The following is a 9,468-nucleotide window of genomic DNA, read 5'->3' as shown; positions in this document are numbered from 1 at the left end:
CCTTTAACCCTAAATACACCAATATCCATGAATATAAACGGTATAATATACATTGAAACCTAACCCTAAACCCAAATACTTCGATATACATAGGAAATGGCATAATATACATCAAAACCAAACCTTTAACCCTAAATACACCAATATCCATGAATATAAACGGTATAATATACATCAAACTCTAACCCTAAACCTAAATACATCAATATATATAGGAAACGACATAAAATACATCAAAACCAAAACCTAAACCTAAATACATCCATATCCATGAATATAAACGGTAAATATACATCAAAACCTAAGTCTAAACCTTAAGCCCTAAACTGACCTGATGATGTTGAAGAACGATGATGTTGGAAGGATCCCGATGATGTTGAGGAACGATGATGTTGAGGAACAATGATGTTGAGGAACGCTGATGTTGAGGAAGGATGATCTTGATGGATGTGGGAATGGAAAGTCGACCGCAGTCGGAGTGGGAGGGAGAATCGGGGAGGTTTTGTTTTAAATTAGGGCCGAAAAGTAATATATAAGACTAAAGACGCGATTTACCATGCACGCGATTTAATCTAAATCGCGTGAGTTCATCACCGCGATTTAGATGAAACGCGTGGCTGGTAATTCCCGTACATTTAAAAACGCGAATTACCAATCACGCATTTCATCTAAATCGCGGTGATGAACTCACGCGATTTAGATTAAATCACATGGTTGGTAATTCGCGTCTATGAGCGTAAAAACTGACGCCGAAGGGATATTTCTGACATTTCGTAGGGCAAAAAGGCCCTTTTTGCCAACATTAGTAGGCGGGGGCCCTTTTTGGAATTTCCCCTGTTATGGGGGCCATTTCATCAAATTTCCCCTCTTCCGCCTAGACATTATTTCCTCATCTTCTTCAGATTTGATAATAGGATTTGATAACAATGGATTTGTTCTTCTTTTCCTTTCTCTCTATCGTTTGTATCTAGGTTGTATTGCTACGACTGGTTTGTTCAGGGAGCATATTCCTCTATTTAGACTTCTGTTTCCGCCATTTCAGAAGTATATTACAGTTCTGCGACAGATGATAGTCCTGAAAGAGTTTGTGTTTGCTGTACAAGTTTTATCAAAATGTTGTATAAATCTGCTTGAACTGAGAGGCATCCGGATGATTTCTATCCATTATTGAAACTGAAAATGGTGATGAGGCATGTCGAAAAGCAGATCCCCCAGGATCCTCATTGGAGATTCTGTTACTCCATGCTCCACAAGATTTCTCGTAGTTTTGCTCTCGCGATTCAGCAGCTTGATAATGAGCTCCGTAACGCTGTAAGTTTCTATTCCGTGATTCATTTCTCTTTTGCGTAATGTTCGATTTCCTAGAGTTTCTGCTTGCATGTTGGAGGAGATCGATCTTGCGATTTTCCTATAGCTGAGTAGATCGATTGGATGTTCAACAATGTAACTCTCTCCAACATTACCCAAACCTGGCTTAGATAGAGTAATTTAATTACACACCATAAAAGTAGTTTTCATATGCATACGGACAGGATCATGTTGCGTTCATTTATTTTTGTTCATAGTCATCAGTTATCATCTCACTATTGTAATCGTATCGCCTAAACCTCAAATTTCTGCCTTCTAATGAGTCCTGTGGCCTTCTAATTTGGCATGTAAGCATTTTTCTTTGATTTACACTGTTAATTACACTGATTGAGAATATATAGGAACAGGAGCTTTATGACAATAGTCATTTTTTGTGTGGGGAATGTAGGCAAGTTGTGATTGGAATGAAGCATGAATAATAAATAATGAATCATGCATTTAGATGACAACTGTAGATTGAATCTGTTCAAGGTGGACTATGGTATATATAACCTATAAGAATGATTAGTGGATTTTGTAATTGATGATGTTGTTGAGACTTGTTTATGCTGAAATTTCATCTTGTTGTATATTTTCTGTTAACCCCTTTTCTCGGGTTTTATTGTTTCATATGAGATCATGCATTTTTTTCTGGTTATACTCATTCTTGTGTGGACCATGCGATTTTTGTGTTTTCTGCAGATTTTAATAACTTTTTTTTTTCAATTTCCTTTTTTGTCTGTTCTTTGAACCCTTGCTGATTTATTATTGGTGTAGTCTGTTATTTCTTGAAAAGGCAGAACAATTGGCTAAAGATCTTGAATTATTCGCGCAGCATGCTGGTTGTAAATCTGTGAATATGGAAGCTGTAATCCTTACTGGTGAGTATAAACACTCATTCTCACTTTATAATTATTTCATCCTACTGATTTCGTTAATTTCTATGCCTCCTTTTTCGATTCGCAGATTGATGCCGCTTTGCCGGAGTTATTTGTAAGTCTTTGTAATAGAATAATTGTATCGAATTTGTCGAATTCAATCTACTGATTAAAAATCTTTGCATGTTTGCTAAATATAAATATATTACCTATTATAGATTAAGTAAATCTGATTTCCCGATCTATTTATATTCAGACAGAGTATATGGTGGATATGAAATGTGAGGGATGTGTAAAAGCAGTCAAGAGTAAATTAGAGTTCATTGAAGGTAGGATGAATCGATTGATTTAAGCAAGGAAGTTGTCATACCTAAATTAGTTTCATTGTCTATAAAATGTAGGTGTAAAGAATGTTGAAGTTGATTTAAGTAATCAAGTTGTTAGGGTTTTTGGATCTTCACCTGTGAAGATTATGACAGAAGCTCTTGAACAGACTGGTCGAAAGGCTCGGCTAATTGGTCAAGGAATTCCTGAAGGTATGTTCCTGTTTTGTATATAATTATGCAGCTGGATGTATGGCCTGATCAATTTATTGCTTACATTTTACTGTTTATGGATCGATTCATTTTCTGCTCATAATTTTGTGTAAGCACGAATGGAGTATGTTTAGACGAACACGAATTAGACCCAATAGCATTGAAGAGTTGTGGCTTGAACATGTAGCCTTATTGTTTTGAACTTCCAGCTGCGGATACAATTTTAATTTTAATTCTTCATATCTTTTTGTCAACCAAAGTTATTGATATTTTAACTTACGTTTCTCATTTTCTGGATTACCACAAATAACCTGTTTTTCGTTCTTCTGCTATTTTGATTGGAAAGCATTTTGAGGTTCTCGTGACAGCTGATACTAGATTTATATCTAAATACTCAAGATCTTAACTAAAGAAGACTTATAGATAATTCATGTCATGCTCAAATCTTAAATTCCTTCTACTAAAATTAGCAATAGGAAACGTTTCTGAAATGCATGAGCACGAAACTTTCTATTTAACACTCTACTTCTTCATTTCTCATTCTGTAAATCAACTAGTTCATCATCATTTCACAAATTTATTTGAAAATTTTTTATTCCTTTCTTTAACATTTCATTGCAAAACAGTTGATCTTTTTCTTGATATTTCTTTTGGTAATGTACCTGAGAGTCTTTTTATTCTGATTTATGGCTAAAATGAATATAGGGTTTTGTTATAAAATCAAGCATATGGGTATTTAGTGCTTCTTACCCATGCTTTATACACATAACATGTTCCATTTCTAATGGTTTTATTTCTTTATGGAGGCTTTAAACAGTCAACTCAATCATTGTTTTCCAGTTGTCTATGCTTGAATGAGTGAAAATTGTCATTAGAAATAGAATGAGGAATTTTGGGCATTCTTAGGAGAAGTCGAACCTAATTTGTTACCCTAATGAGTTAATTACAATTTTGTTTCTATGTTTGGAGAAATCATTGAATTCTAAACATCTAACAACATTTTAATAACAGTTGGAAGAATGGCATTGGCTTAAAAGGCACATGAAGTATACTAGAATTGAAATTTATAGATTGTTAAAGTGGAATTGTACATAAAACAGTTGTGCACAACTTAATTCTTAAAAATTCTAATTTCAATTCATCTTATTTCCCAAGCACTACTCATTAAATTATCAAGGATCGGTGATCGGATCATAAGATAATCTCATTCTGTTTTGTATCAGATATTCTGTATAATTCATGTTCTTAGTTTCTGAACATCTATTCCATGTTCTTGATATTTCACAAGATGATGAATACAGTTAAACAAAAATTTTGTTTTGCATAAGACCCTGAAAACATGAAAATTTCCCATTGTTAAATGCTTCTTCTTCCGAATGTTTCATGGATTATCTGTGTTGGAAGAAGAAATGGAGAAAGATAATACTTACTCTAGATCAACAAGTCCTTTTTATGACTAACTGTTTGTACTTAGCTTCATTTGGAAGCACAATTTCTTATAGATGATCACATTTGGTAACTGTGTGTATATAAATTAATTGTCTGTTCTCTCTCAAATTTGGATTGAGATTCTGAAACAAGTGTTACCAAATAGGGTTTGTTGTTTAGCTTCATTTGGAAACACTGTTTCTGGAACATTCTCATTCAGATGGGATCACATTATGTATTTGAACTTAGTCATGCCTAGACTCATAAATTAATTGTAGATTTCTCTGTTAGATCCAGATCTGGATTCAAATCGATATTCGGAAAGTAACAAAAGTGTTTCCAAATAGGAATACATGTTTATTATGATTTTGAGTTCCTTGTGATTGTTTCAGATAAGTAAATCTTTTCCAAGTAAGAAGGCATTAGATGAGGAGAAGGAAAAAGAGGAGTTAATAGCCCTGAGGCAAGAATTGAAGGAATTGCAAGAAAAGTTGTTGGAGAAGGATGAGTTGGTCCTGAAATCAGAGGAGGATGCTAAGATGGAAATGAATTCTCTTCAATCAAAACTTGATGAGATTAGAAATCACGACATTGAGAAAGATTCCATTATTCGATCTACTAAGCAACAACTTGTTGATACAAAGGTTGGAAATTTGGAATGAAGAGAAAAATGAAAAAGTGATTGATTTCTATATTATTAACTATTTGGTTTGTTTAGCTTAAGTTGGCAGATAAGCAGGCTGCAGCTGCAAAAACCTCAAGTCAAAAAGTTGTGTAGCTTCAGGAAGATCTACACTCCCTTGAAGAACAAATGTCATCTTTTATGTTATTCCTTGAAAACAACTTCTCCAATAATCTCCCTTCGATCATAAATCCCTATGACTTTGATGTTTCTCCCTATACTCCGGTTGATCCTTATCAGGTAACTAACTATTTCGCTTTATATCTCTTCTAAGCCCATTTGAATCTAGTAACTTTTTTACATATTATTATTTCAGATCATGATCTAAATTATAGGTGTATTTCATTTGCCATACAATTATGTTCATGATCTAAATTATATGGCCCATTTCAAACCACTTTCTTGGACAATATTCTAATCTAGAAGAGAAACCATCAATCAGTTTATTTAGAACCATTCTATTAGGATCTAGGTCGCGGCTGGGGGACCGAGGTTGATCGGTTATCGCGTCTCACTTAAAGGTGGTGATTAATCCGGTTAGAGATTTAACACCAGAGTTTCAATACTACACAAACTGTCACAAACCCTTGAACCGAGTTCAAGTGCGGAAGTGGTTTGTTTCAGGTCGAAGCCGCACACATACGAGATAGGCAGAACCGGATTTGAATAAGACAGGTTTGGAGATTGCTGGGTCGGTTTTGCAGCTTGGTAATTCGGTTTCGGTGATGTTGAATCGGTTGGAGCGGTATTAGCAGGTTAGTGCAGATCAGTTAGATTGTAAAGCAGGGGGAAAGTAAATAACAAGACAGGTTTTTATGGATGTTCGGAGATGAAACTCCTACGTCACCCCTTCCTCTCGAAACCGCGAGAAGGATATTCACTAAGGAATACACAAACACAATCCGATCGAGACTTATTTTCTGCTCGATAACACTTGTACAATTTTAACCGAAATTGTAATTACTCTTCAAATAAACGCTTAAGCTCTTTACGATTTTTGACTTAGACTGTAGAAAATTCTTAGAACTTGTAACCGCATTTATTCCTCTTCAACTCCTTCTTTTATAGGTGAAATGTGTCAACAGTCACATTTCATCTCCTTGAATCTAATTGGTTGAGCAGAGGTTCAGTGATTCAGACCTGGCGGTCTAGTCTTCAGACCTGGCGGTCTAGTCTTCAGACCTGGCGGTCTAGTCTTCAGACCTGGTGGTCTAGTCTTCCAGTGTGTAGGTCAAACTGGCTAGGTTTGTCTTTTACTCAATATGGCAACTATTGGTTGGACAATTGCTTGTACCTGGAAGATTGCCTTTCTGATTTATCCTGGAGTGGAATGATCTTGTAGGACAATCTTCTACAGCCTACAGACTGTCCTCAGACTTGTATGAATATGGAAATACTAAGTCTGTTCCTTCGGTATCATCCTCAACAGATACTCGAAGTGTCTTTTTATACTGGTCGGTTGTTTATGTTAACCGGATGACTTCCGGTTTTTCCATAGCTTCTGATTGACCGACTGTTCAATGATTCTGGCCTTCTAATTTGACCAATCTTGTCTTTCTTTGTTCGGTCAGGTTTTTGGTCGGTTTGATTGCTTGACCGGTTAAGTTTCTTAACCAGTTGAGTTCTTTGACCGGTTGAATTCTTTGCCTGTTCTTACACAAGGGATTTGTTTTTGTTAAGTTTTATTTAACCGATCTAATTTTATCTAACACATTCTTTTGTCTATAGTTTGAAAACAAACTTAATTAGACATAGATTCATAATTCTTTTGAATATTTCTCTTTTATATCCAGATCCAAAAAGTGATTCTATGTTGGATCATTTTGAGTTTTGACAAAGATAGTAATGTAGATTTTTCATATGTTGGTTTTGATTTGAAAGGATTTTGACGATGTGGAAAAACGAGAAATGGAGTTGGCACACAAAACGTATGTTACTGCGGCTGTTGTGAAAGAAAAACGAGACAAATAGTCTATTGCGGCTGCAGAAAGGGGGAGGTTACATCTTCAATCATTTGTTTTTAGATACAACAATATGTAAAGAAAGGTTGTGTTATTTAGTTTTTCTGGTTATGGAATGATTCCAATCATTTGTATTCAAACTATATCACAGTAATATTCTATATTGAATGCAAATACTTTATAAAGATTGTGTTGAAGTAAGCCTTTGATTAATGAAGAATTATTTTAAATTTTTTTTTTTTTTTATAAAAAAAAAGTCTGTAGCGATTGGTTGCATTACCAATCGTCATTGAGTATAGGTAAATCGCGACTGGTTTTAATTCAATCGCCATAAGGTTTTAGCGATTGGGATTATACCAATCGCCGCTTCCAATTAAGACAACGACGAGGAAACCTCTACCGATTGATGGCGATTGGATTATAACCAATCGCCTTGTGTCTCCAGCGATTGGTTTAGAGGCTAATAGCGATTCGGAGACCAATCATATAGACTTTTTTTACTAGTGTTAAAATTTGTGATATAATCCATGACAACTTTTGTTATAATCAAATTAAAATTTGATTATTTAAAAATCTGTGTTCAAAATAATATAAAAGATTATTTATTTGAAACAGAGACTCCAATTGATTTTTAAAAATCAATAAAAAGGCATACGGTAACACTCGGGAAAATCCCTCTCTTGTCCCATACCCTAGCACGCGTGGGATGAAATGTGGCAATACAGTGGGATCCGTGGTGGCTCGATGTTCGATGTGTTTCAACCTTAATTTGTGTACTAGATATCTTTTTTTAAATAAAATATTTTATTTAAATATTTTGATAGTATATGGGAGATTTTAAAATTAATTATGTAAAAATAATTAATTTTATTTAAATTTTAATAATCTGGGGATTTGTTATAGTCAAATGATAATTTGATTGAAATTTGGTTTAAATTAATCGAGCATAATTAATTTAATAAAAGATTATTTATTTACAAATAATGTTTTCAAAATATTTTAGAAAAATCAGTAAAATGTACGTGTATAAACGTACTTTATACTAGAGTTCGTTATTTGGTTACGCTTTAAAAAGGGAGTTCACACTATGTCATCCGCGCTCATTCAAAACGGTTTTATTTTTTAAAAGCCTAGCTATCAAAAAATTAGTTTATAACATATATTTTCTTTAAGTAGTAGTTTAAGGGTCCTAAGTAAAGTTAAGTTTAGATTACGTAAATAATTGTACAAAATTATTTAGAAATGCGTACATGCGATTCCGATTATGTAAGATTGAGTACAAGACCTGGAGAATATCAGAAAAGCATTAGAATTTAAAAATAAATTCAAAATGGGGCCTTAGTCAAAATATTTATTTAGAAAATATCCCGAAAATATTTTAATATCATTTTCTGACTTCTTAGAATTATTTGAAAATGAATTGGGGTTCCAAAATTATAAAAATAATTTTTGGTTTTGAAAAGTGGAACCAAATAGGCCTTAGGACCGGAGTACTAGGGTTCCAATGCTGTTGATAAATCGGCTATGATAGTCGCAAATAAATTGTTCATTCCTACTGCTACATTTCCTCAAGGGATCTTATATATCATGTTTTTTCCTAATGAATATTATGTTCTAGCAATCCCCAAGAGCTTCTCATCGTCTGATGCAATGAGAACAATAAGGCAGCTCGAAATTAGAGAACCGGTTCCAGAACCTCAAAAGTTGAGGTGGCTGGAGCAGGAAATGGTGTTGCTGTCCATATTCCTTACTCACCTCTTGACGTAACAACAGAAGCCCATACCTACATACTATTAATACTTGAATAAGCGGAGGCTTACGCCTAGTTGAAAACTGATATATACAAGTCTTGGGTTAATCTCAAACTAGAAATGAACGTCTGTCAAGCATTTCTAGACGCATTAGAGGAAGAAAAATGGTCACAAATACTAAGTTTGGAGGAGGCTGTTTTCTCTATTGCTAAAACCAAATTTGCCCCCGAAGCCATCTGATGTTTCGCTTTCGTAGATGCTTATGCAATGGGCAAGGAAATTCTTCCTTTCTTCAAAGGATGTCAATCGAACATTGATTCGAATGCTACCACAACTAAAGTAGATGTTGAGGTAATCAATCACCTGGAAGGGCTGCTCGAAGAGTACATCTCCACAACCCTCAAGTATATGGATGGTGGTGCAACATCAAAGGAATAAAAAATTCCCCTTCCGCGAACAGATCTAAATTATGTCGACGAAAATGTGCCTCTAGACTTCATAGAAGAAAGGTTTCCATCTCAAGGCGACCTTCGAACCATTCAAATAGAGCAAATGTCGATTGAAGAGGGAGGGACATAAAGCGAAGATGGACAAGTTCTTAAGAACGAGAACTATTCGATGGCTATGAGGTACGGGGACGATGTGTTAAGGAGTAGTATGACAGTATGTCAAAACAGGATTGGGAACGAATTTATGCGGCTCATAGAATTACATTGGCTGACGAAGCAGACTCGACTCTACTAGGAAAAACTTCTGATAAAAATGAGAACGAGGATAGGCAAGATACAACGAATTTTAATCATTCGTCTATGGCTAACAAGGGTCCTGCATCTTCTCAGTAAGTCGAGAATCCTAAACCAACTGGTAATGAAATTCCTCATCTAG

At 34.8% G+C, this 9,468-nt stretch overlaps 2 long non-coding RNA genes across 3 annotated transcripts; both read left to right on the top strand.

Annotated features, from left to right (window-relative positions):
• Positions 1-947: 947 nt before the first annotated feature.
• On the top strand, positions 948-2,956 carry LOC124912614. 2 transcript variants are annotated; one of them, XR_007096698.1, is made up of 5 exons: positions 948-1,311; positions 2,125-2,228; positions 2,314-2,340; positions 2,482-2,554; positions 2,627-2,956. It is a non-coding gene; the product is annotated as an uncharacterized LOC124912614 (long non-coding RNA). The 2 variants fall into 2 exon arrangements; XR_007096699.1 differs by having other exon boundaries at positions 950-1,311; positions 2,183-2,228; positions 2,627-2,949.
• A 1,629-nt stretch (positions 2,957-4,585) lies between these two features.
• LOC124911097 lies at positions 4,586-7,001 on the top strand. The gene is made up of 3 exons (XR_007096574.1): positions 4,586-4,833; positions 4,908-5,111; positions 6,753-7,001. It is a non-coding gene; the product is annotated as an uncharacterized LOC124911097 (long non-coding RNA).
• The last annotated feature ends 2,467 nt before the right edge of the window (positions 7,002-9,468 follow it).

The sequence above is a fragment of the Impatiens glandulifera genome, chromosome 8 (assembly GCF_907164915.1).
Source record: "Impatiens glandulifera chromosome 8, dImpGla2.1, whole genome shotgun sequence".
Classification (NCBI taxonomy): Eukaryota; Viridiplantae; Streptophyta; class Magnoliopsida; order Ericales; family Balsaminaceae; genus Impatiens; species Impatiens glandulifera.
This window is presented reverse-complemented; position numbering and strand designations above follow the sequence as displayed.